This window comes from Grus americana, chromosome 1, assembly GCF_028858705.1.
Source record: "Grus americana isolate bGruAme1 chromosome 1, bGruAme1.mat, whole genome shotgun sequence".
In the NCBI taxonomy this organism is placed as follows: Eukaryota; Metazoa; Chordata; class Aves; order Gruiformes; family Gruidae; genus Grus; species Grus americana.
In genome coordinates this window covers 189,123,760-189,148,854 of record NC_072852.1, presented here as the reverse complement: position 1 = coordinate 189,148,854, position 25,095 = coordinate 189,123,760, and the positions used below count along the sequence as shown (strand labels likewise).

The window sequence follows — 25,095 nt, the reverse complement described above, 5'->3', positions numbered from 1 at the left end:
TTTACCTAACCATTGTAAACACATTTTCAGAATTAATAATGACACAGCTCTGCTTATGTTCAGTGTAAAGCTGTGTCTCAGAAGGGCTGTTCTTTTCAGCCTGTTTCAGGGAACATATGCAATGGCTTTCGAATGGTTTCTATCTCTTACCTTCAACTTATCCAGAAATAAAAAGTGTCATTGAAGTGCTGTCTACGTGAGACCTCCACCACAAAGAACGAATTATGTGTGGCTTGACCACGGACAGTTTTCCTTCTGGTACTGTCTGGAAGAGGCACCACCACTGTATACAATCTTTACATACATTGTCGTAGGGTGACCACAAATATACAGCTGCCAGTGGAGTAAAAATATTGGTATTTGGGGCAAATACTCAGGAACTTCTTGTTCAAACAACAAGAACCACAGTTGGGATAAAGTGTAATGGTTTCCCCAAACTAAATTGTTCCTTAATAAAATTTAGCACAACTGCAAATATTAAAAAATGAATAGACAGATTAGCCGTTGAACTGCAATTATATTAAAAACTAGTGGGTCGGGGGGAAGACTGTATAAAATTTTAAAGTGTTTTCTGTAACCTCTAGAAATGAAACAGTTTATTTAATGTTTACACATATGATTTAGATAATATTTACACAGTTCTACACTTACAGTAATTCTTTTAGTTACACATTTCACATTTCATCTCATAGATGTGTTATTTAATACATATAAAACTGTAAACCTTTATGTTGCAGATAACAGAGTTTAGATACAAGCACATTATCTTTTGAACAGCATTTTTTAAAACATGTACCACCTCCCAGGTACAAACTCACGCTGCCTTTTTTTTTTTTTAATCTGAATTCTGTAGCTAATTCCATAAACTAAATGTTTCACTACCCCGAATATACTTCAGTCCCCTGGACTAACATTAATAAAAGGAACGTCTTTTCCCAGTCTGTCTGGGGGAGCTTACTGGGGCTGGTAAATTATATCAAAAAATGTCATAAACAGTCATCTGAGATGGTTCCAATAACTCAAGAGATATTCTGTGGGTTCGGTCACAAATTTCAGGGTGCTTAGGTTGTAGCTCTCCAAGGCTTCCTGTAATGCACATTTTTTCCCATTTCACAATCTTTCAATTAATTCCCAATCCATAAACTTTTATCACATGCCTTGGTATTTGGTAAAAACATTAAAAATGCCATTATTCCCTTCTTAAGGGACAAACCGTTCCCAGTTCTCTGTAGGAGTCTTCCTTCACCTTCATTCAGGCTCAGATTCCCAGTGATCGGTGAAACGAGTGACACCAGGAAGGTATCTGTTTCTTGTTTCAAACAACCACCTCAGCCGTGACTTGAGGGTTCATTCTGAAAAAGATTGATAAAGACTTAAAAAAACAAAACAAACCAAAAAAAAGACTACATGAAAACAGTTCTGCTTCATTTGCAAATTATAAAATTAATATTGTACACTATTAAATCAGATTTTATGATTACTTTGTAAGTCACCCTACACCATGCCTTTTCCTGTAACAATTTGATTTTTCAAACTTCTGCAAAAATAGACCAAATTCCTATCGATCATAATGCTATTGACTGATTAAAAAAAGCTCATGGGGAAAATATTTTCTGTCTATATAATCCTAATTAACGCCTGTGGTGAATTTTATCCAGAATTTCCTAACGTCTAATAGCTTTAATTTTATTTTAAGGTGAGCTAAATATTTTATACATATACAATATGTAATTTTTATGTTATATACGTGACAAATTGTTCCTGTTATAAAAGAACAATTCAGTAATACTCAGCCCCACACTGTACAATTCATATATAACTACACTAACTAATATATTCAAGCTTTTTAACTTCCTTCCTATTCAGTAGACCATCAAAAATGGACCTGATTAACATAGGTTTCTAATTGCCTATGTAATTCCCTCTAGCTGAGTGCCCTGGTACCTGAAATTACCGCTTCCTTCAGTGAAATTAGTTTGCTGCATCATGCCCAAAACTGAGGAATTAAGCTTGCTAAGACTCCCAACAGTTTTGCTACATTCCTGATGAGAAGCCCCAGATTTCTGACCAGGACCCTCAAGCGAGCAGCTCCCAACTCATGCACAGGTTCAGCTCAGCCACCGTAATTCAAAACAGACCCTTGATGGCATCTCCTTAAACACAATAACTCTGTACTTGTTAGATACAAAATTACTTTCCTGCCTCCATGTCTTGTTAAACTTAAATAAAACACCTTAGATGGAATTACCTTCACAGCTGTGCTATCTTTAATTTTAAAGCATTTTGATTTTAAAATATTAAGCATTTGTAGAGGCATATTATGTTTTACAGCATTTATCCAAAGGAGAAATTCAGATGCCTAAAATAAGGTACCTAATGCCTGCTGGAATACCCTGGAGTATCCAGGATATCTGTGCAGGGCTGGCAGATACTCTGTGGGACCTACAGGAGACCCACACCTTTGAACTGGCAGTGAAGGGCCAGGTGGGGTCCCCCAGGGGCTCTAAAATGACACAGGAAGTCTATGTTTATGCACCTTCATTTATTCTAAAATTAATAAAATAAACCACTAAAACTAAAAAAAAAAAGAAAAAAAAACCAAAAAAACCACCAAAAAACCCCCAACCCTAATTTTATATGATTTCACTTAACTAAAAACATTAAAAAATTTGTAAAAACTCCAAAGAAATAATTTCATCTAAATCTCATACTTTACTGTATAAGATTTTGTCTAAATCTCATACTTGACTGTATAAAAACCTGTTGGGGATCTTCACCACTCATTATCTAGGCCCTGTAAAAATAAAGCACACGTGAATGAACTAGTCACATTCACAATATTTCTAAACTTTCTAACTTCAAATTTTAGAATACCACTACATTTTCAAAGTTAAATACTCAAAAAGTCAGAAAACACTAATGCAGGCTTCATGCAAACCCAAGCCTACAGCTTTCAGCTATTTTAGAGTGAAGTTTTGGATTCTAAATTTATATACTATTTCTTCTCATTCAGCAACCGAGTGCTTGATACTGTTCACAAGAAAAGCGTTGTGACACTTGCAGTTAACTAACTTCTTGAAAAAGATACGGCTGCCTACAGTACAATTATTTTACGTCACTTTGTTGCAATTACAAATCCTAAAAATGTAAAATTAATTAAAACTTTAATGTGCTCCTCACAGCCAAGCCTTGGAGCTTGCTCTTGTGTCTTTCCTCAAGCAAATTTGCCTTTGATTCCAGGAAGAGTTGTGGTGGAGCATCGTATCACAATGGCAAGTAGTCCTTTGTAGGAGCACTTCTAGAAATGGCTGAGGAGAAGATAAACCTGGCTGGGCTGGTCAAGTGGAAGATGACCGCGATGAAGATACGAGAAAGGTAGAGCGCTAAGATGTAGCAGGTGAAGTATTTCTAGCAGGGCGTGGAAGTTATTGCATTAATGTTGTACGCCAAGGCAATAACGAAGGATGCACGCTTCTCCTTGCCTTTGTTTAAAGAAGATGAATTTAACTTAAAGAAATGCTGGGGGATGGAAAACTAAGCTTCTGAAAGAAAACTATGCAAATTTTATTAGTTCAATCTAGGATGCTCGGGCCCAAATTTCCCAGCGACATGCTGATGCAAATGGTGGGGGAAGGGAGCGCATGGCCCCCATGACCCACCCCCCACCCACAGCCTGCTCCTGGGGAAAGTCAACGCCGGGTGAGAGGAGCCGTCCTGGCAGGCTGCGCACAGCACATTGGCCCGCAGCCTAGCACCTCTGGCTTACCAAAACCGAGCCTGAAAGACAGTGTTACTGATTTTACTAAACACATCGGTATGGAGAAAAACCACAACAGAGGGGAAAAACTATTTCATGTAAAAGGACAATACAGACACAAGGGGCCTGGATAAATTTAGGCTGAAAGAAAAATGTTTGTAATCATCAGAGCTGTGATGGGTTGAAACAAACTTCCAGTAGGATACAGCACGGGCAAGACACGTTCTGCATGGATTTCACAGTAAGTTTGTTTTTAACAGCCAGAAGACTAGTCTCGGTAGATTGGGAGCCCTCAGCAATGAACCAGCAGGGTCTTGGTTCTTTATAACTCAGCCGTAGCTTTCTCACTGTGATTATGAGAAATCAAAAAGAATCTCTTCATATTAAAGGAGGATGCAGCTAATAACCAGATGAACACTTAAAGGAAAACATAAATATTATAATAGACATTAAAATGATTATGTGATTATTTTCTGCTTGAGGCTTATTAATGGAGTAGAAAGTGAACGACTACTTTTGGTTACTTCAGACTAAATCTCAGGCAATTCTACTGATTTCAGATGCTTCAATGAGATTACTTCAAATTTACTGTGAAGTAAAATAAGTACTGAATTCAACACCTTAATTCTCTGTGTACTTTGAGGGAACTAAAGCTGAAAGCCCATCGTAAAAATTGATGAATATCACTGATTTTATAGTCACAGGGGGTGAGTAAGCAGTGGTGAAGATGCCACAGAGAACAGTAAAAGGCAGAAGACAGCTTTAGCTAGATGTTAGTTTGCCTTATCAATCGTCTGCCCTTTGTTGGTTATATGTCAGGATTACACGGTGGACAAAGATTACGAGAAAATGCAGACCAGCCAGCTTTGTCTTGGTTTTTATTTGGAGTAAAGTACCCTTCAAAAGCTATATTTTAAGCAAACTTTTTTTTTTCCCCCTTTGTCACAGGCAAATTCTCCAGTTCAGGAATTTACAATATTTTCCTTTTTCCAGAATGACACCTGCTGGTGGGAGCAGCATGGATGAATTGCAGATACTTTATAGGTTTGATTGTAGCTAACCTGACATATTCTCTAAGCATGCTCATCACCTGTTGATAATAAAGATGTGGAAACTGTAAAGGTGCTATAAGGGGTATGTTGTAGAAGTAATACAGTTTTCCAATCTGATTTAATATTTGCTCTTAATAAACCACCAAGCTGCCTACTACTAAGACAATGCTTCAATGGTGTTTCAGTGTTGGACACTAGCACTATTTTAGGAAGCCCACAACATTAATATGTCAGATTGTGAAAGCCAGAAGAAAACCCTCTCTATCCTATGTAAAAAGCTGCTGCGCTGCTTCAAACCTTTGAGTGCGAGTAAAACCAGCTGCTAATGCAACTACTGGTGCTTAACACCCCAAAAAGATTAGCATCTCAAAGAGAAGGATTGTGCACGTGTCCCTGACCCGGTACAGGAGGACATAGCTAGAAGAGACAGAAAGCAAGTTATACCTTTGCCAAAACCGTGACAAATTCTCCTCAATACCCCAGGCAGCGTCAGGCCCTATAATGGGCTTCCATATTCACAGCACCTCTGTCGCCTGCGTCTATTGGAGTAGCCTCCCCTCCAGCTAAACTGGAGCCAGACTTGAGCTTTTGATGCTTCCAACACATTTACAGCAATATTTCCAAAAGTGATTTCCAATGCTAAGAACATCCCCATTGGGAATACACAGCATTATTTCCTTTTTCCGAGATGTCAACTATCCACCATCTTCTATAAAGGCAAGCTAAAGTGTAGGTGCTCAGGACTCTGAAGAAGACCCTGAAGTTGGACTCTAAAATATCTAAAAATATGAATTCTGGGATATTTTTAGACATTAACTTGTGGAAATTTTAATAAATCAGATTTTGAGAACTGTATGTTTTAAACATGACTTGCAAAGAAATATTTGGGGGAAAAAATGCCCAGTTAAAAAGAAAACAGTATTAGAAATTCAGTTCAGAATTAGAATTCGACAAATTATTTTGAATGATTTACAAGAGCATAGGCAAACATACACATTCAAATGCATTCCCTGTGGGTAAATTATTAATATATAGGTGTTGCTATGGCATACATACCTCATTGTAACATCAGAAGGCAAAGTTTCTTGTTGATTAGAGTACTAGACTGCATTAGGATGCCACTAAAGAGACTTGGTTTCTATTCCTGCATTTGCCACTGGCCTCCTTTACCGCTTTGAGAGATAACTTCACATCTCTGTTCCTTCAGTTCTCCCATCTGTGAAAAGAAGATAACATTGCTTTATTATGATAGTTAAATGACTGATTTCCAAAGATTGTTTCTATTTTGGTAAATGCAAACACATGCAAAGGGGGTACATTGCTGTGAACTCACTGGTAAATGTAACGCACGTGAGATTGTTTCAATAGAGTTTAGATCTGGAGAGTTTCTTTAAACATATTTCTTGCAGAATTGATCAAAGCTTCCATCCTACCTATGCTTGTACATGCTTCTGTTTATAAAGTCCTTGTTTGTCACACATATAATTGTGACTATCAAAAGCTGGAACCGTAGCATGACTTCAGTTTATCCTCCTTAACATCCTTAACAAAGCAATGACTTCACAAAGTGCCTGGCTACATCCCGCTGCCTTCAGAGTGGGACCTCAGCCCAGGGTAAGCACTTTGCTGAGAACAGCAGCAGGCTGGAAACAGAAAGGCTGATACAATCCCCAAACCTGTGACAGCCTGGCCAACCCCACAAGGTCTGAGCTAGCTGAAAAGCAGAGAGGAAATTGCAGAAAGATGCTTGTGCAAACGTGTTCCTACTTTTTACTGCCGGAGCTTGAGGAGCTTTACTGAAACAGGTTTTCTAGCTGCTTCCTCTTAGCTCAAGCAGTGTCTCCTTGAGCACATCATTATCAACAATTGACCGTGACCGTCTCAGTTCTGTGCTAGAATCCAGCAAAAAGACACTTCTCATCCCAAAGCGATAGCACTGCTTTTCTTGTCAGATTAGAGGTCAGCTTGAGTTTTGAGCTCAAGTTACTGCTGACCCTTAAGCAGTCTTTCCAGCTTTTAATGCCACACATGGCGAATGAAATGCATGCGTGGGATAGAAACAGCCTGGGATTCAAATAATCCTCTGCACAAGGATAAGAGCTCTGAATTTGGCCAGTTTTTTCTGTTCTCTCAACTCTACTTACTGAGCTCACATGGCATGGAATAACCTTGGCGTTGGGATTACTTTTACGTCCCATTCTTTTTATTTCACCGAGGACGTTCTCAACTTCAGCCTTTTAAGCCTTGCTCAGCGAATCATGAGATATGCGTGATTGCCATAGACCCGGCCCACTTCTCACTAGGCAGCTACTAGGAAACTGGTTTGGATCCAAGCACTGCGGCTACAATGCGCTTAAGCACTCTCACCGCTTCTGGTAATGTGTTACCAGCATCATTTCCCGTAGAAGTCCTCCCATCCCTTCCCCCACCAAACAGCATATGCCCTATGACAAGTCCCAGCTCATCCAAACTCCCTTAGCAGTTAAACCACGCTATGTCCTAAAAGCTCCTCCTCGAAGGCATTCTGGCTTCAGCTGACCTCCTTGGGGACAGCCATGGGCTCTGCAGAAGTGATCTCTAACATCAGCGTTAAGCGTGACTTTAAACTGACCCACACAGAACAAGAAATAACCATATATCATGACATGGTTTAATTTTCTCACTAGTTTTGCATGTGTAGCTTTTCCTCTGCCTGATGGACATGCTTTTCTTCCTCCTGTAACCAGCTTCCTCTAGCTTTGGTTGATTTCGTACTTCAAAGAGTACTTTCTTCCCCCAAAAAATATGTCCTTACCTTTCTCTCTTTCGTCTCAACCTTTCTTTGTTTGTCTTACCCACATAATTTCTGTATTTGTAAGGGACTTTATCAGCATGTACCTTTCTGTTGCCTCTTTCAGAGACATTCCTCTCCTTCCAACCCTAGTCCTTTGCAGCCAAGTCGGAGGGAACTGCTTATCTCCAGGGTACAGTAACTCCTTTAGGCTGCACAGACACCTTGCAGCCACTTCTCAGTGACCAAGTACTTGTCCCACCAGGATGAATACCCAGTAACTTATGTTTTCTGAATGTCATTTACCCTATAAAAGGTCTGGAAGGCCCAGGTTTGCAGCTGGGAAAGTGTGCCCATTTCTTCAGAGCACTAAAAGCCGGTGAGTGCCGGAAGTCCCTGGTGTGCAAGGGGAGCACACGCAGGGGCAACGCTAGAAACGAAATGTTGTGTAGGGAACCAGAGCTCCTGGAAACATGAACCAACCCATCCGTCTGCACTTCTGCTTGTGGGACAGGGTCTGAACGTGGCCACGAGTACGTGCTAAACTCACCGCGCTTGGGGGAAGCTCAGAGTGCCCTGTTCTGGGCAGACAGTCTCCCTGCCCGGCCCACGGGGCAGCAGAGGAGGTGCACACCGCTCCTTCCTTCCCTTTAGGAATGCTCAGTGCTATACGGGAGTTTGAGCCCCCAAATGCAATACAGATCCAGGACCGCAACAGTTCCCCTGCACAGAAGAAGTAAGAAGGTTCCTGAGTGTTGCACATTTTTGTATTTCTACTTTTTGCACTGTCTTTTTTTCCCTTCTACACTGTTTCCCTTTCTCCAAGTTGTTTGTCATATTACAATCCTACCCCGAACATCAGAACGACAGTTATGGTTTTCCATCTAAAACCATATACTTTCAGCCAATACATCATATATTTTAAACTCTGGTAAAAGCAAAGCAGGAGAGAATCCACACTGTGTGTGCCCTCTGCATCTGCACAGGACTGCTAAGCACTGCAGACTGCACAGGATGTAACATCAGTCTGGGGGGGCGGGGGGGGCGGGAAGCATAACTACCTGACCCAAACTAGCAGGTAAACTTGATTAGAGAATTGCTATTTCACTACCCTTCTCTTCCTCCTCACATCCCCCCTACTTCCCTATTTGTCTCGTCCTTCTCAGAGAAAAATATTTCCTGGGGACATATCGAATATGTTGCTGTACCATAGCAAATTCTTCACTGAGATCCAGAAAGGTTGGATTTTACAAGATGTGACTTTTTCAGCAAATCAAAGTACCAGATTTACATACCACATTCAAGGGAGTTTTTTCTTTTTTTTTTTCCTTATTTACTGTATAGAAATTTCTTTCCTTCAAGATCTGTTTTAAAGCTTTGCACCCCTGAGGTCAGATTAATAGGCTTGTTCTTGTCCACGTGACTCTCTCCTCCCTTCTTACACAGAGAAACTGTGCTCTTGCCACATGGTCCCTTTTCTCCGTATGAGACATTCACACATATGGATATATATACCTGTTCTACCTGAATTCTGGAACAACAGTTATCCCACTCCCCTGACTGGAGCCCAGTAACTGTCCTGAGCCTTGTTCCCCCGTTGGTGGGTTAACTGCCATTTCCATACCCTCAGTAACCTCCAGACTTACTGCCCTGTTGCTAGATCATCATTGGTTTATCCAACACAGATTACAGTTCATCTTCGCAGCACAGGAATCTTTCTCTTTCCCACATTTTTTTCTAGATGAAGAACTTTTTGGTATTTCTCTCAAGCTCCTTTCATTTGGTTTTACTTTCCTACATATCCTGCCTTCTGAGACACAACTTTCTTTGCCAATTCCTCTTTTTCCTCCGTCCTTGCATTATGTACCAACATCTTTTCAGTGATGATTACCCATCAAATGAGATACGGTGTCTTTCCTGATTTTTTTTCCTGTTGTTTGGGATATAAGTTCTAGGTAGTTTTCACATCTAAAACTTTAAAAACTCTACACCTCCTCCACATTTCAACCCCATGACTCCTCGATCCGGATGAGTTCAGTAATTAATTCATGTAGTTTATCAAAACTTTCCTCTTCAAAATTAGGAACCTTAACTACAGTCCCACTTCTATTTATTCTTCTGTTCAGTGCAAACACAGCAGACTTGTGAGTACTTGTTTCAAAGTTTCTTTTATTTTTATTCTTCTGCAGAAGCCACGGTGTTCATCAAAACTAAGTCTAAAATAGGATGGGTTGAAAAGTCATTTAGTGAAGTATTTCATCTACCAAGTTTATAGGTACCTTGGGAAATAGGTCCCTACTTCTGCATGCCTTCCTCCAACCTACATCTAGGAAGTCTAAGTCTTGAATAAAGACATAATTTCCAGTCGTTATTTATTCCTCTAATTATACTACAGAGATCTCTGTTCATGTCTAGATGATAAAGATGAACTAAGGGCTACAGCAGCCATCTGGAATGATCTCTACAGGTTTTCTTTTAACTAACTTTTCCCAAAGTAATTTCAACACAGAGAAATTTTGCATTAGGCCAGCAATAAATACTGATAATCACTTTTTTTCTGAGGGAGAATTTATGACATACTATTTTTTTTTTTTTTGAGAAAGGCAGTATACAATATTTCCAACTCACTCCCGAAGCAATTGCATCACTGGACAGCACAAACCCCAGGGCTGCTGGACTCCTGGCTGCCCTAACACTGGGATACATCAAAAAAAAAGCAGCCACCTGTGAATCAGGAAGCCTTAGGGATGGGTAGCCTGAAGGGGCAGCAGCCTGAGGACTCAGGAGGCTTGGAGAGGGGGACCGGAAAGGTCTGATTCTCCACCAGCCTGGCAGGAGGCAGGGGAGGAAGCCAGAGCTGCTAGCCCACCACACGGACAAGGTGGGAGTTGGTGCTGGGGCAGGGAGAGACTTGCGGGCTGGGGAGAAACCAGAATTTACTCCCTTGGGGCAGCAGTGGAGCTGATGCACCCCGGGGAGCAGCATCTTCACCCCACACAAGTGGCATTTTCCACTTTTGGCCCCATCCGAAAACTTTTGACAAGCTCTTATCTGCAGCACGCTACCAGCTCCAGTTGCCAACAAAATATTTAAATCTTTCACAAGCATTAAAAATGTGAAGCAAGACCAGCATTTCAGCCACCATATGAGTAATACCTCTGAAGCAGACTCAACAAGAAGCTTGAGGGAATTTTTGTCTAGCATTATTTACTACCAGAAATTGCTTACCAGATCTAGCCTGTTCAGACCACTGTGCTTGTTGCACTAACAGAAAAAAAAAGCTGAATTCTGGGAGTCTTTTTTTGTTGTGGTGTACTCTCACTGACTTTCACTAATATGATATGGATACAAAAAATGATGCCTGGGATTACAATAGCGTGATGGAAACTTTCTACTACATTTCAGTGAACCTTAAGGAAAAACATGTACATATGTGCTACAGATATTATGTGCATTTCCAGGAACCCTGTCAAAATTGATCATGTAAAAAAAACCAAGACAATTAGGAAGAAAACTGCTTCATCGACTTCTTCCATTACTCATGCCATAGAGCAGATGTAAGATCAAAACCAAAAGTGTAGTTTTCAAAAGCCTTTTGAAAATTTGGCTGGATTTCCTACCTTGTCACCTCCGTGGGCCACACAGAGAACGAGCAGTTCGTGATCTTTTGAGAAGCAAAACACCACCTAAAGTAGCGACGTGGTTCAGATTAGGTCCAAACACCGAATTGTTTAATTCAAGAACAAACCACATTGTACTTTGCTTATGCATCTGCAAACAGAATAGGATATATGAAACAGAAAACTCTCCTTGTGGTTTTGCATATATCATCCTTGCCACTTTCATAATTAGAGGACATAGGCTAACGTTAAAGTCAATTGCAGAGTTCCCATTGACTTCAGTAGATGTAAACCAGGCATTAATATTATGCTTTTCAGTTTTCTTGAGGTTTAAACACCTCATAAAATAAATTTACAGATGAACTAGTAAATGTACACTTACAAAGAAACCTCCTAAGGAGTCCCTGAAGCCATATTTTTAAATGCTGCTATTCATTCAGTTTATATCGGACAGATTAAGGGACTGTCAAACAACGGTGCATAGATCAAGAACAGCAATAAGAAATTCTGAAAATATACTCCAGAAATATAATTCCAAAAATATCATTTGACATATTTGACAAAACAGACTTAGAAAGGGGTTTTATATTATGCGACATATTTCATGAGCTCAGAAAACCCTATCTATTTATTTATCTGCCTATCCATTTCAGTGATCTGTAAATGAAAACATGTACAGTATACGCAGCAAGGGGTTTTTTTCCAGGAACCCTTTCAAAACCACTCACATAAAAATGCAAGAAAAGCTAATTGAGAAAGAGAGAAAAGGTGAGGGGGGAGAGAGAGCCTACCCGATGAGAAGTCAGAAATACTACCATCCGGAGCTGACATTTTCTTCTATAGAGCTATGTGCCCATTGGGCATAATTTTTGATCTCACAGACTTTCCACATGTAAAACTCCAATTGACTTCAGTGCAAATGAATGAACTGCAGGATCTAATTAGGCCTGCTGAGGTTTGAAAAACAATCTCATATGCTGGCTGAACATTTCCATGAATTTCAGAGATTTTCAAGATAGTTTGCCTAATTCATTGCCAAATAATCATTTATAAATATTCTAAATATGTGTAAATATAAATAGAAGGTGAACATTAGATAATAAACAGATATACGGAACTAACAATTACCTAACCTGACTTGATGAAGGCTTTATTAAATGGAACATCATACATGACATTACCAAAGAAAGAGCTGTGATTGACGGATGACATTTGCACAGTCGTCTTGTTCCAGATACTACTGGCACAAGCAGAAAGGCTGTTTTGGCAATTAATAACCACTTGGCAAATGTTTGCCCATTACCACACAGGAGCATGGTAGAAGAGGCATGGATACTGTCCAGCTCTCCAGAGCAGAATTCAACTACCTTAACCAGGAGACCTTGTTTTCTTTTTCTACCATGCGCTGCTTCATTCAGAAAATACCTTGCATCTTTTCAACAAGTGAGCTAGAGCTCTGCAGTTACCATCCACCAGTTCTCCTCAGTGCTGCTTCATCTCCAGAGCAGATCCGTGACAGATATAGGGATGAAGCCTATATGAGAAAAAATACAGTGCAATCACAAAACCAGAGTCAGTGTTTCAATGCAAACACATGTTGGAAGCATCCTGAGGCTGCAGAGATCATTCTGTTATTCGTAATTTTAGGATACTTGTCCACATAGCTTGAATATTATCTTAATGAGATGTTTTTGAAAACAAATTAATAAAGACTATTTCCACTGTGTGCATCATACCCACAGAGACCCATCAACTAGGATGTTGCCTTCGGGCCCACACAGACTAATGGAGAAACAGACAGCAAAGAATCACAGAACCGTGGATTTAGTTGGGAAGCACCTCAGGAGGTCGTGTGGTCCCACTCACCACTGAAAGCGGGACTAATTTCAACATTAGATGTAGTTTTCAGGGCCTTGTTGAGGTTGTCCAACTCACTATGTGTATTCAGGCTAGTGGCAAAGAGAAATTATGCCGGAGGCTTGCCAACAGCAAATGAACAATAAAATTTGGGAGCCCGGAGTTGCATTCCCGCTCAGGAGGGACAGGCTCCCTGCTCTTGGTTCCGCCGTGTAGCATCGCTGCAGCTCACAGTAACGCCCAGGGACAATACTACAGAGGCTGGCTCTGATTTGGCTTCTGGTGTACCCAGCTAGTGACTGCTCAGTCATTCTGCGAGGATGGTGTATGGAAATTCTGATCATGGGAAGGAGCTGTGCGAGGCGGAGAAGACGAAATCTCTGGAAATATTTGCTGTTAGGCTTTAGTAAATCTCTATGGAGCATTTGGTAACTGTGGTTTTTTCCACATCTTGAAACAGTCGACCAAATTGGAAAGGCTTTGTGAAGATGGCAAAAGGCACATACCTGATTCAAAGGCAGAGAAAGGTCTATCTTTGCTCCAAAACTTTTTAAAATACAGGAGTCAGATTTTTTTTTTACATAAGCAGAAAAACGTGGGGTTTGCTAGCCTTCTTCTTATAAATAGTTCAATCACTTCTCAATTAAAAAATAATAATTAAAAAAAAAAACCTAGATACTGACATTGGATAAAAATAAATTTAGCCTAAATACATTTTCGGCCAAGCTCTGAAAAAAAAAAAAAAAGAATCTTGTAGCAGGAAGCATTAGGAAACCTTCATCATGGGCAGAGCTGCCCGTCCTGCCTGTAATATTGTTTGTTAAGCACTTTGGAATCCTTAGAAGTGAACAGCACCACATAACTGAAGCTGCTGGACTGCGTTTCTCTGCTCTCCGTTTCTGCTGCAGTATCTTACTGTTAATTACCGTTATAAACCGCAGCTGGCTGGTGGGAGCACCAGTCAAGTATGTTTTCCTCTGGAACTAAACTCCAGGAAAAGAAAAAATTCTGAATATGCATTGCATCAGGATTAAAGACAAATTTTGAAGTTTGCTTCCAGAGAAAATGCTGGTGCATTCAAACCCTATTAATGTACGGGGGAGGGAGTGCCAGAGGACGAGAGCACTCCACAAATACAGCTGCAATTCCATGAAGTCAGAGCAAGCAGCTCCTTGCCCACAAGATGAGGTAAGTAAGAGATGTAGAGTAACAGCCCACATAACACAAACGGATCTTGCAGCTCTAACTATCTGGGCCATGAGCCCCCAAAACTAACTATATTAAATGTATCATACATATAGCTTTTGTATCCAGCTCGGACATTATTTATGGAATTTATCTGACAGTTCTAAATCCTGATTTTTTTAAAGTATTCTTTCTATCGTCATTATTATTAAGGCGTTGGTTTTTTCTGAGCTTCCAGTATGCAACACGACTAGCTGGTAAGGGACCACTGATGGACTCTCCGTCCTGTTGTACTCAGCAGAAAGTTTGCTACTGATTTCAGAGGAGCAAGATTTTGACCCCACAGGAAATCAAGGTAAGTGGGAAATAATACTCATTTCATCCAATTAAATAGTAAAGCTCACACGTTTTCAGGACCTCAGTGCACAGACATTTCCTTTTTCTGTCAGAAAAATACAGTTGGGAGGATATGTAACATAAAGTACAAAAAAGGTGCTGTAACACAGAGTGAGACAAGGGGGCCAAAGCTGTAAATTCCTTCCATCGACATGGTAATCTGTATTTGTAAAAGGCCAATATTGAGCAGGCAGTGAAAACAGAAACGCATAACCACATCACATCATTCCACTGCCAGAAACATTCATACTAATTTCCACCATCAAACACACAGTATGATTACTTAAAGGGTTTTTTTTAACCAATCCTACTTATAAAAACAAAATCCTCAAGATGGTATAACTTCACATTTTCATATTCTGTAACATGAATATACATCAAATTGGCAACAATCTGCACCTTGTGTACAAGCCTCCTTCAGGGTCATTAACACGGAATCAACTCCTTGCAGTAAGTAAACACTTCTTTTTCTTGGTTTTTATGTTAAAAATTGAAAATTAATCTTGCAAGTCATTTTGAACCAGCAAAACAGGGTTGACAAAGCAAGCACTGTAGTCTGATATCTTTTATTAGGCCAACTTAGAGTTCAAAAATATGCAAGCCTCCTTGACCACACACAAGTTCATGTATGCAGAACTCCAGGCTGGACCCATAAAATGTATTAAACTACTTGCTTTGTCACTACATATATATATAGTATATATGTCTGTAATGTACATGCATACACATTTGAAAGGCTTCAGAATAAACTGGTCATTGATACAGATTTAAAATAACAACTCTGAAGGACTTCTGTGGGTTGGCATGTAATCTTGATATATATCACTGGGTTTAATAAAGAAAATTTAGCAGCACACAAAACAAATCCTGCTTCTGATTCTAATGAGGGCTAATTCCTATGAAAAAACTCATGACTCTGAGTAATAGTGTTAGCATCCATAATAATAACATTGAGAAGACCCAGCAAAGATACAGTACTGTGTTTCACATCAAGTGTTTTACAAGGATCAATACAGAGGGTCACTAACCTTGTACTAGCTGTGATACTTCGGGATGCTTTATGCAGGTAAAACCCACTCTAAATGAATATGTCTCTTCCGCATAAGAATTCAAATGTTTCCAATGTTGCTATGTGTCCACAACAAGGTGTGTGCATAACCTGCTCACCTCTGCTTTTCCTCCCACATGCCTGTAAACAGATCACCACCCAGTTCTTCAGCGGCTCTCAGTCCACATGATAAGCCTTCCACCCGGGGAACAGAAGGGCTGGTTGTGAGAGCTGCATACAAAGAACATATCAAAGAATTACAGTGATGAAGGCAACCGCTCTTCTTTCTTCAAGTTCTGGCACCTGTGAAACTCTTTCTGGGTGTTTCGTTAGGAGTGCAGTCACACCAGTGAATGTGAGTTATTCATTGGAACAAAGACTGAAGAATCGGTGTCCTTCAAGCCTTTGTGCTACCAGCGCGAGTACTGCTTCGTAAATGTGAGTATCAATGATAGCGTGCTGTCTCTACAGCCCTCAGCTACTGGAACTCTGCCAGCACATGCTGTGGCGGTACCTTGTGCTCTACTTGTATATGCCTTGAGATGGGTTGGTGGATCTAATTTGATAACATCAAATGTGGCTCTGATAAAGTCTGCTAACTCATTCTGAATGAGTTTGAAGTTGATGCTACGTCTTTTTAGATTTCAGTCTGAACAACAAAGGCTGTTTGAGACCAAAGAGCATCACACATTTGCAGAAGAGCTTTGTCTGGCTAAGGCAGTACGTTCAAGAAGGATCAACATTTTGATCCTTCTACCAGTGAACTGGGTCATGGGAAAAAATATTGGTAAGTGGATATACTGATTAATAAGAAATCTGAAACCACCTTTAGAATAAATTTAAGATGTGGCCTCAGTGTTACCCTATCCACCTGAAAATAATATGGAGGATTAGACATAAAAGCTAGAACTTTATTTATCCCTGAGCTGAGGTAATGGCTACTAAAAATGTGGATTTCATTGACAGATGATTTAATGAGCATGATGACAGATGCTCAAACATGGCTCCATTAAAGATAAAAGCAACATGCTTAAATCTCATGAGGAGGGATTTTTTCTTATTGGTAGAAAATGTATGTCAAGACCTTTAGAAACCTAGGAACCACATAATGAGAAAATAACAAAGAATCAGCACTCATAAGTGTCTGACTGAAGTTCCCACTAAATGGACTTTGATAGGTCATTTTTTCCTGACAACAAAGACACCAGAAGGATTGCCTGGATTGTAGCTCCTCACTGCAACCTATGAGGAAAAATACTTCCTGTAGCCAAATGCAAAGCCAAGAAGAGGACTTTCTCCCTAGAAATACGGTTTTTTGCACTTGTAGAGTGAATCTAGTCCAGAGATATCATCTGAGAACATCAACACCATCAGGATCAGGAGGAGGAGATATAGTAGCAGACAAAAATATTGAGACATTATGTTCCTTGAAGATGACAATTTTATCAGTGACTGGGAAGATACTGAAGATCTAAAAACTAAAATTAGTTATGCTTTAGCTTCTGAAACTTCAACCTCTGCCACCTGTTGCAGTGCCAACTGCAATGCACTGGCTCAGCTGGCCTCAGTGTTTTGTGTCCTTTTCTTGTTTGGTATCAATGAGGGTGACTGAAAGGCTAGCTAAGGGCTGTCCTCCCTTTCTCTGTGGGCCTCAGTGATAGAAGACTGCTGCTACAGTACTGGTCTTCTGGAAACACTGGTCTTGGGTGCAGCTGATGACAGTGGGTGGCCTTAGCCCTCTCATTAACAGGACAGTAGAAGAGAGAAACAGATACTTCTAAAATGTAGTTCTCTTCCTAAAGGAAATGTCAAAAACAGGTCAGATTAATAATTCCCCAGAATTACCTACTCCTCTCCATTAACCATAAACATTACCGAAGGTGACATGCTTAGATACAAACATCCATATTGCAGACATCTACATTTAGATTGGAATCCCACCCTAGACATTTGCATTTCAGAAGAGGAAAACATTGGTGCCTTATGGCACAGATGTACCTAGGAGGTGGTATTATCACAGTCTTCCACATTACAGGGACTAACAATTTTGACTCCCAAGTCCTCTCTGGGCACTCACAATGAATGACAAACTGCACATTTGGAAGTAATGCGGCCTGTGTCTCAAGAGCAGAACATAGATTGTGGCCACCATATCACACTTCTTTCACGTGTGGCTTAAAGCCTGCGAATTTCATAAAGCTGACAATTAAAAGAAATTGCACATATATTAACTACTATTTTATTTATTTGCCAACAAACACAAAGAAACACCTACCATAACAAAAAATACAGCAACTATGAAGTACAATAATAACAAACTATCCCTAACTAATATATTCAAACAAACACTAGGGCTGATCTAATTCTTTGCCAAGGAACCAAAAGGCAGAGATCTGCAGAGTTTGGGGCTGCTTTTCACCCTTGGATGTAGTCCTGTGCAGAGAAAGTATATGTTCTATGATTTAACAGATTCAGAGAAAAATAAGCATTTTATCTGCTTTGTAACAAGATTCCTCCATAATATTTTCATAATTAAAAACTAGGAGTAGGCAGGTGAGAGGCAGAGCTGTTCCATGTGAACAAAGAGATGAGAAAGGAAGACATAATTGGGGCTCCTACTTCCAGTTCCTACTGCACAAGCTATAAAATTGCTGTAATGTCTTTCTCAGAGAGCTTTATTATGTTATTTCATATTGTCTTCCAAGCTAGAGTAGGCCTACAGACCTCCTTTGGTATGTTTATACTGAATTAACATTAATTAATGATGAAGGGTACAATGAATGTCAGCTGACCAATTCTAGATGTCTACATAAGAGTGAGATGAATTGCCTCTAAGTTCCATTGATTGTATTGACTAGTTTGACTACAAAGGGCATTTAGACACCCAACTCACATGTGGACACCTACATTTACCCCAAAGGTAAGCATCTAAAATCTCTCCCAGGCCCTACAACTCCGGCTGGTAGATAAGTGAATATTCCAGACTAGTTTAGTAATGAAATAAATGATGTTAACAAAACAGAGAAATGGTCTGAAAACAATAGGAGGCAATTCTACTGAGACAAGAATAAAGCTCTATACTTAGGTAGCTGTCGTGCTTTAACCCAGCTGGCACCTAAAACAACCACACAGCTGTTCACTTGTTGTTGTTGTTGTTGTTGTTATAAACAAAAACAAGTGATGAACAGCACAATATCTCACAACTTCAAGTTGATGCTCTGCAAGACCCCAAGCTGCCCTGCCTCCTGGCCAATCCCCCAGTTATATGCTGAGCATGACATCATATGGTATGGAATATCCCTTTGGCCAGTTTGGGTCAGCTGTCCTGGCTGTGTCCCCTCCCAGCTTCTTGGGTGCCCCTCGCCTTCTCACTGGCAGAGCAGTATGAGAAGCTGAAAAGTCCTTGACTGCTTGGCAACAACTAAAACATCAGTGTGTTATCAACATTATTCTCATCCTAAATCCAAAACACAGCACTATCTTCTACTACTTTCTTCTGCTACGAAGAAAATTAACTCTATCCCTGCTGAAACCAGGACAGCAGCACATGAAGGATGGGTGATGATAGGCTACGGAGCAGTTCTGAGAAAAATACCCTAGGATTATAGCTAAATAACCTGAAGATTAATCAACAGTGTCATTTCGTTATGAAAAAAATCAGTCATAATATGATGGGATGTACACCTGACAAGGCATATGAAGGAATCCTTCCATTCTGTTTGGCAGAGGTTACATTACATCCAGTTTTGGGCACTGCACATCAGGAAAGATGGAAAATAAAAGTAAAGCTGCAAGAATGGCTGGAGGTCAAGAAAAATAAATTATTCTCAAGCCATTTCAAGTCAAGATCCAGAAGTGGTAGAAATGGGCTTAATTTGCAGCAAAAGAGATTCAGGTTACAGATCAGGCTTGTGCATACAAGTTGCATACGACAAAAAGGACAGTTTTCTAAAGTGATTAAACACTGGAGTGAACCACCTTGAGAGGTTCTGAAATGTCCATTCTTGGAGGTCTTGGAAATCAGGTCAGTCAAATATCTGTTAAGGAAAACATAGGTACATTTAATTCTGCCCTGATCAGAGGGGAGGTGTAGATGACCCTGAGATTTGCTCTAGCACTGCCTTCTATAATTCTGTGATAACAATCCATTTCAGAGATACAGAACCAAAAATATGACTTGCCTTTGACTACAACAGTGTGCCATATCCAGAGTTAGGATACAATGATTTATCTCATTCTTTTAAATAACACCAGACAGTAATATTGGCCTGTTCTTAAGACAAAACCATTCTCTTTTAAATAGCCACATTTTAAAAATACATCATAGAAACATAGAATAGTTCTGGTTGGAAAGGACCTTAAAGATCATCTAGTTCCAACCCCCTGCCATGGGCAGGGACATCTTTCACTAGACCAGGTTGCTCAAAGCCCCATCCAGCCTGGCCTTGAACACTTCCAATGATGGGGCATCCACAGCTTCTCTGGGCAACCTGTTCCAGTGCCTCACGACCCTCATCATAAAAAATGTCTTCCTTATGTTCAATCTAAACCTATCCTCTTCCAGTTTAAAACTGTTGCCCCTTCTCCTGTCACTACAAGCCTTGGTAAAAAGCCTCTCTCCATCTTTCTTACAGGCCCCCTTTGTATATCGAAAGGCTGCTATAAGGTCTCCCCGGGGCCTTCTCTTCTCCAGGCTGAACTCTCTCAGCCTTTCTTCATAGGAGAGGTGCTTCAACCCCCTGATTATTTTCATGGCCCTCCTCTGGACCTGCTTTAACAGCTCCATGTCTTTCTTGGAGACCCCAGAATTGGACACAGTACTCCAGATGAGGACTCGCCTGAGCAGAATAGAGGGGGAGAATCACCTACCTCGACCTGCTGGCCATGCTCCTTTTCATACAGCTCACAATACGGTTGGCTTTCTGGGCTGCAAGTGCACGTTGACAGCTCACGTCCAATTTTTGATCCGCCAATATCCCAAAGTCCTTCTCCGCAGGGCTGCTCTCAATCCATTCATCCCCCAGTCTGTATTGTTACTGGAGGTTGCCCTGACTCAGGTGCAGGACCTTGCACTTGGCCTTGTTGAACCTCATGATGTTCGCATGGGCCCACTCCTCAAGTCTGTCAAGGTCCCTGTGGATGGCCTCCTTTTCCTCTAGTGAATCAACTGCACTGCTCAGCTTGCTGTCATCACAAACTTTCTGAGGCTGCATTCAATCCCACTGTCTCTATCATTGGTGAAGATATTAAATAGTATTGGTCCCAGTACAGACCCTTGAGGGACACCACTCATTACTGGTTTCCACTTGAACATTGAGCCATTGACCCTAATTCTTTGGCCATGGCCAAAGAGTCACAGGGGACTTTGCCTGACTGCCACGATTTTTCAAATATGATGGAGAGTGGCCTGGCAAATACATCAGCCAGTTCCCTCAAGACCCTGGTGTACAGCTCTTTGGGTGCCATGAACTTATATATATTGAGATTCCTCAGGTTGTCTCAAACCTGATCTTCACTTACAATGGAAGGGATTTCATCTCCCCAGTCCCTGCCTTGAAGTTCAGGGGCTTGAGAGATGTCAGAAGAGAGATTACCATTGAAAACTGAGGAAAAAAAATTATTGAGTATACCTCATTCTTCTCCATGTCTGCTGTTACTAGTTCTCCTGGGTTATTTATTGGACGAGGAAGGGTACCACTTTCAAATTTTTAAAAGTGCATAATTATGTTATTGTTGAATCTGTAAATGCAAACTGAGGAATTTCATCATTTTAATGTATAAAATGCAGTCTTGCATTTACAGCCACATGAATTACTTAGTATAGTAAGTATATGCATATTACATAGCAAATAGTGATACAACACTGTGCGTGCAATTTCATGCAGTATTTTTGTATCTTTTTAAGTTGTCTGAAAATTCCCTGAAACGAAGATACCAAAGAAAACTTGAAAGAATGCAGTAGTATTGTCCCTGTCATATGTAAAGATCACTTTCATTTTCTTCAGTGACTTCCCTGCAGAATAATGTTAACACAGACCCAGAAGTATGATCTCATTCTTTGAGCTTTTCAAAACAGATGGGTTGGGGGATCACCATGAAAACAGCAACTTCATAATATTCTAACGTGGTTCAGAAACCATGCCAATCATTTGCACTAAATTAAGGCAATTTTCTGACATTGTATTTCAATGACCTTGTGCCCAGGGTCTAAAATATACCTTGTAATTTGTTCTAGATGGCCCAAGCATATACCTATGACTTCTGTGGGGTCCTATGGTGATACTACGGACTCTTCCAGCAAAGCAATGTTCAGGAGGAGGAGAAGTATAAATACGGCAATTAACATTTAAAAGCCAAGTGTTCTTTTACTTCTGCGTGGGCTTCACCTGCCTATGCTGCTGCCTTTCTGCAATGAATTGTCTTGTTACTGTTATCTGTACCTTAGGAATTTTTACCAAGTTTTAGAACTCAATTGAATTTCTGAATTCAGTTTCAGGACAAACAGTCTTATCTGCATCATAAAACTCTGGGGAAAAGTCTAGCATAAATGGTGTGTCTCGTGCCCGGCATACTACTATACTTGGATATATACAATAGCTCTTCTCTACGCCTTGGGGAAAAAAATCTTGAAAATTGTTGTTCAGCACATTGGACTTTTATATACCAAGTCTAAAAGAGTAGTCACACATGCCACCAGACTTTAATACGCATGACCTTATAAATTAACAAGGTCATCAGATCTATCAGATTACAATAAAATCCCCATGCCCTTTTTGGCTTCTGTAACCCCTCAAGTAGCAACACAGAAGCCAGTGGCTCCAGGTCAGGCACTGTCTTCTGGAACTCCATCAGTGACACTCGCCATCCGGATCCGCAGATACTGTAGCACAGAGAGTTTAGCGATGTTATCAGGTCAAAGACATGGTCAGGATTTGTCTACACAAGGTGCTTTGAGAAAATTAATCTGGATCAACCAAGTGAAGTAAACTATGTTGGATTTAAACTCTAACTAAGTATCTGCACAGGTGCTTAATACTATTTAGAAATTTCTGCATTAGAATTCTATTGAGATTAACTTCTATGTCTTACAGATAGGACTTTTTGATGCCAAGAACTCCGACAGTGGCAATTTCTTAAGAGGAACTCCCTAATGCGAGCCATAGAGCCTTCCTTCTTAACATTTTTTCAGGGCTAGGAGAGGCTCTATCTAAACCTGCAATTCTTAACTAGGCAACAAGAGGAATAATGGCAGTTATGAGAGAAGTGATATATCCAGCAGATAAAAAGCTCATTATTATATATGGGGTTATAATGGGAGGCATTTGGATACTGTACATTTAAATAGTGCCTTGCTGACATCAAGCTTCCCTAACATTCAAATCAATGGGGCATTCCCAATGTGGAGATTTTGCCTCTCTTTTCATAACAATTAATAGAGACCAGAAGTGATTCATTATGGACCTGACACAAAAAGCAAAAATCGCATAACTTAACATTAGACGTCTTAAATACAGATGTCTACCTCTAACCTGGCAGATCATGCTCTACACAAATGGTGCAACTCCTCTCTAAAACAGATTAGATTAATTATATACTCAAAGTACCTACTCTTTTCTGACTATACTGTGATGTGATACGATGTACACTGTACACCTCTAAAGATAAATTACATGAATGTGTATCAAGTAATTTGTCTCATCTTGGCATGCCCTGCTGAGGATGATCAAGTTAATGACTGTAGGTTTCAGATCTCTGGCTGCATGTTGTATTTCCCCTGTCCCGGTGTAGGATATTTTCAGTGCATTTTCATTACATATCTGAACAAAAGTCTTATTTGATTGGTTTATTTTTCTTTTGGTGTGTTCCAGAGATCCAACTGTTTCCTTTTTCTTTTGTTACAAATAGCATCTGAATGTCACTTGGCTCAAACACTAGTGCCTCAAGACACCATACTCACCTGTAGAAAAGACGGATGGATAAAGGCTCTAGGGCAGTGCCTCACATCAGATTACTCCAGCAGCCCCACTTCCCAGGCTGTGGCACCACATTAACCCTGACAGACGTACTTCAGCTTGTGAACCCCACTTCTCTGGTTTGATTTCCGTCAGGTTGGTGCTTCCCCTCATAGGCAGTGCCTTCACTCGAGGCCATAGTTTGGGAACTGCTGCTCATAAAGGCTTGAATGAAGTGTATATAGTCTTTCCTGGATAAGACTAGGTGGTGACATACTAATCTAGTTTCCTTCTGCAACAGGATAACAGATGGGAGAAACAGGAGGTGTCATATCTTGACTGTTTTTGACACTGACATGTATTATTCTTCTACCTAAGAGAAAAACCGTTTAGAGGAAACTAGTATAGGATGAGTAGAAACTGTAAGTCATTCACTAGAAGCATTTATCAATGGTTAGTTATTGAAATGGAACAATGTATAGAGTGAGATTCCCCGGGAATCTGTGCTAAATTTGGGGCTTCTCAATATTTCCATTAACAACCTGAATAAGGGAAGATAAAATAAGCTTATTTGTTATTGCAGATGATCCCATGCTAATAGAGGCTGCCAGCTCACTGGAAGATAGGACTGAAATTCAGATTATTTTAACAAACTTGGAGAAATAGTTTTAAAAACAGGTGGCAGATCAATAGGGACATATGCAAAGTCCTGCACTATCACCCTGAACAAATACAGACTAGGCAAGAATTAGTAAGACAGTAACCCCGGAGAAAGGAGGTAGGGGAGCACAGCCAGGATATAATCACCTCCGCTGCTGCAATAAAAAAAAAAAAAAAGTAAATCCCATTGTGGGACACATAAAGAGTAAGCCTTTAGGAGACTTGTCTGCTCCCTCAGCAGCAGCAAAGTCTTAGCTGGAATACTGAGTCTAGTTTGAGACATGGTAAAAGAGAAATTGGACCAAGTTCAGAAAAGAGAGATAAGAATTGTCAGAGGTCAAAAAAAATATGAACCCCATAAAAAAAAAAAAAAGCAAAAGGACCAGCACAGTTTAGTCTACAGATGACTATGGAAAACACACCAAGAAAAGACTTCCAACATGAAGGATGGTTAAACACTGGCATAGATTGCACAGGGGGGTGTGAAGTCTCCATCCCTGGATGTCTTTAGGAACAGGCTAGACAAATGGAAAAGACAGAGGGACAGCAGGTCGTCGGGGCACCAGGAGAGGTTCAATGATCTCTGAGGTCTCTTCCAACACTATTTTCTAGGATACGGTCATTCTGCATCTTCTAAACTTTTTGTTGTGAGTAGCTGTTTAGAGTAATTGTGCGAAGACCAGCACTTCTCATTCAGCATCCTTGGAGCTGAATGAACCTGAGCTTTTTACTTGTTATAAATTCAGTAAGTCCGCTAGTTCTCAGAGTTCACTGCACTAAAGCTAAGGCAGTTAGACA

The 25,095-nt window shown here is 40.3% G+C and overlaps 1 long non-coding RNA gene across 2 annotated transcripts; it reads right to left on the bottom strand.

The window, feature by feature from the left end:
- Positions 1-333: 333 nt before the first annotated feature.
- LOC129196754 (uncharacterized) lies at positions 334-15,918 on the bottom strand. Of its 2 annotated transcripts, none has more exons than XR_008574221.1 (5): positions 15,805-15,918; positions 12,625-12,733; positions 11,200-11,350; positions 5,866-6,025; positions 334-1,352 (listed from the first exon to the last, which is right to left on the bottom strand). It is a non-coding gene; the product is annotated as an uncharacterized LOC129196754 (long non-coding RNA). The 2 variants fall into 2 exon arrangements; XR_008574222.1 differs by having other exon boundaries at positions 15,666-15,882.
- Positions 15,919-25,095: the final 9,177 nt, after the last annotated feature.